Source organism: Amphiprion ocellaris, chromosome 8 (genome assembly GCF_022539595.1).
Source record: "Amphiprion ocellaris isolate individual 3 ecotype Okinawa chromosome 8, ASM2253959v1, whole genome shotgun sequence".
In the NCBI taxonomy this organism is placed as follows: Eukaryota; Metazoa; Chordata; class Actinopteri; family Pomacentridae; genus Amphiprion; species Amphiprion ocellaris.
The window spans coordinates 6326938-6330350 of NC_072773.1; the positions used below are offsets into that span (position 1 = coordinate 6326938).

At 43.4% G+C, this 3413-nt stretch overlaps 1 long non-coding RNA gene across 1 annotated transcript; it reads right to left on the reverse strand.

The window, feature by feature from the left end:
• Positions 1–1103: 1103 nt before the first annotated feature.
• On the reverse strand, positions 1104–1933 carry LOC129349449 (uncharacterized). The gene is made up of 3 exons (XR_008602458.1): positions 1686–1933; positions 1408–1588; positions 1104–1263 (listed from the first exon to the last, which is right to left on the reverse strand). It is a non-coding gene; the product is annotated as an uncharacterized LOC129349449 (long non-coding RNA).
• Positions 1934–3413: the final 1480 nt, after the last annotated feature.

A 3413-nucleotide genomic window follows, 5' to 3' on the forward strand; every position in this document is an offset into this window, starting at 1 on the left:
GATTTTATTTGTATTTAGTGCCCTTATTGTGCATTTCTGGATTTTATTTCTTCTTAGTGCCTTTATTGTGTGATTTTTAATTGTTTTAGTGCTTTTATTGTGTTTTTCTGGTTTGTTATTTGTTGTTAGTTTTTGGTATTTTATTTGTTTTTAGTGCTCTATTGTGTATCTCTAATTTTATTTGTCTTGTTCTGGATGTACAGCACTTTGGTTCAATCTGTGGTTGTTTAAAGTGCTATATAAATAAAGTTGGGTTGGATTGGATATTTCATTACAAGACCTGTATTCAAAACCTCCACCCTTCCCTCCACCCTTCCCTCCACCCTTCCCTCTACCTCCACCCTTCCCTCCACCCTTCCCTCTACCTCCACCCTTCCCTCCACCCTTCCCTCCACCCTTCCCTCTACCTCCAACCTTCCCTCCACCCTTCCCTCCACCCTTCCCTCTACCTCCAACCTTCCCTCCACTCTTCCCTCCACCCTTCCCTCTACCTCCAACCTTCCCTCCACTCTTCCCTCCACCCTTCCCTCTACCTCCAACCTTTCCCTCTACCTCCAACCTTCCCTCCACCCTTCCCTCCACCTTTCCCTCTACCTCCACCCTTCCCTCCACCTTTCCCTCTACCTCCACTCTTCCCTCCACTCTTCCCTCCACCTTTCCCTCTACCTCCACCCTTCCCTCCAGCAGCTTCATACATGGTCTTGTCCCCCCAGAGGAAGGACAGCACAAAATGAAAAGCCCAAGGATCCACAGATGACTTATTTTGAACGGCAGCACATGTGTGCCATTGAGGAGACTCCACCATCACAAACTGACATGCAACCCCCACCAGATGTTGATGAGGACTCATAGTTTATGATGCGGCTCAGCATCTGGCGAAAGCGGAAAGTGAAGCTGCAAATGCACATTTATGGGAATAGGGCTGAGCAGGAGGGTGATGAGAAGGAGAATCAGGAGGAGGAGGAGGTCAGAAAGTAATTTAAAATATGTTATAGTTATTGACATTATATACAATTCATGTTTTTGTGTTTTAAGTTATTCTGTTTTTATTTTTCACAAATTCAACCGAACATTTTTTGACTCTACTGTATTGTTGGGTATTTTTGATGCCAAAGGGAGATTTATTGATGTGCACATGATGCCCTTGTCCTGCGTAGATCCCCCATGTACCAGGAAGCACTGTATCCCCCAGCTGGGTACTTTCTGTTGGGTGATGGAGATACCTGCAGCGCCTGGTTGCCATTATGACACCATACCAGCAACCTGTTGCAAGTAAGAAAGCTTTATCTCAATAATCACAAACATGAACACTCAGGATACACAACGAATTCTTACAGTGATCTGACCTTGCACATCCTCTTTACAGTGTCCCCAGAGAAAGCAGTGTGAAGAGTGGAACACACTCACCTTCCTCATGTCCATCCACTTGCTGAGGAGAAGGGGCCCCTGTCTGATCCACCTGATCGCCCCCCGTGGAGATTTCTGTGTGAGATCATTGACTTTTGTTTTCTGGATGCCAGTTCCAGCATCCCAGTATGTCCCACAGGCTCCAAACCCCAGGCGGTGTAGGTGCATGAACAGCGCTGGGCTTTAAAAATGAAAATTATCCCAATAGATGTGATAACCAGACTCCATGTAGCTGTTATTGATGAGTGACATAACTGCATCAAAAGAAAGCCCCTTACCCACCGTCGCCATAGTGGACCTCCCCGTGTAAATGTTAAATCCACTCTGTAGCCTGTGGTGTCTGACAACACAAACAGTTTGATCCCCTACTTTGGTGGCTTGTTCTTAATGTACTGCTTCAGAGCAATTCTTGCTTTTGTGGCAACCATTCACTCATCGACAGAAAGCTCCTGCCAGGGGTGGTACACAGCTTTACAAGCCACATGTAAGTTGTGGTACAGGGGACGTATTCTGTGCAAACAGTGGACAGAGACCTGGTGAATGTATGAAATATTAGTGTAACGCCCCAGATTTTATATGCAAAAGGAATGATCGATCTATCTTGTCTGGTTTCAAATCTACCACCAAAAATCAGTGCAAATCATCACGCTGGTGCTACGCTGGGTTCTAAAGGGTAAAATCTGATGAATTTTTTGGAAATACTAATTTTTTGGTCAGTTCATATGCTCTAAATTTTCAGCAGAACATTTTTTTTAACGTGCAGTTAACCTTGTCTTGCTTTCACAATTTTTACTTTACATAAACAATTTTTACATGAGAATGCAGATATTTTTGTCCTCTTTCACACAGTGTGAGTCTCATTGTTTCAGGATTTAGGGTTTTTTCAGAAATCACCTCAGAACACACAGCCTTTCTACCAAAATTCTCAGTGACTCCCATTTTATCTGCGCTTGTTACATGTCAGGTGAAAAGCAGAAACTGAGGATATCTCTTACCTTCTACCAAATCTGTATACTACACAGTACGGACATGAAAATACATCAGAATGTTCAAAACAAGATTATACATCACACGGTGAAAGAATGTTTTCAATATGACTTACAGTTTTGGAGCTGTGATGGTTTGTTCCAGGGTCTAATCCTTCATCTGCCTGTCTGCTGCTCTCTGTGTCTTCTCCCCTTCCGTCCTCTTCCGCTGACAAGGCGGGAATCACCATAGCAACCAGTGACTGACAGGTGATTGAGTCTGGACTGAGAAAGAAGGACTACAAACATGGCTGCCTCCATCAGCAATCTGTAATGTTATCATGTGGTCCGTCAGCAGGAAATATCTAACAACAGCTTCAAGGCAAGTCAACACAGCTGTTACTAATTGTATAAACAACATATTCTAACATGTTCTAACATGTTCCAATATGTTCTAACAGGTTCTAACATGTTCTAACAGGTTCTAACATGTTCTAACAGGTTCTAACTGGTTGTAACATTTCCCAGACCAACTTCAATTAGTCATAGAGTGCTTAGCGGCCCTGTATCTGTATCAGTTGCATGCTCTTTATTTTCTTTACAAAGAGCAGGACCCTCATAAGGCCAAGAGAAGGAAGATCACATGCTTCCCAAGAGGTCCTCTTATGCTTAATAGTTTAGAGCATTTTTGACCACATGAGGAGGACCAACACAATACGAGGCAGGTGGTCATAATGTTCTGCCTGATCGGTGTGTGTGTAATATTATGTAGACAGTTTTTAGATAAAATAAACACACATACACAAAAGCAAACAACATCTTCTCTTTCTCGCTGGCTGTCAGATGTCGCTTACTGGTTCTCTAGCATGAAATCACCACCAAAACACACCACAAATCCCACCAATGATTCACTTCCTGATTAACCACCGAACAGGTACCAAAGCAGTGACTCTGGCCAAACCAATCATCAGTGCGGATCATCACTACTAAACACTGTCGCAGAACAAATACACTCTGATGGCAGTGACCTCTTTCAGCAGG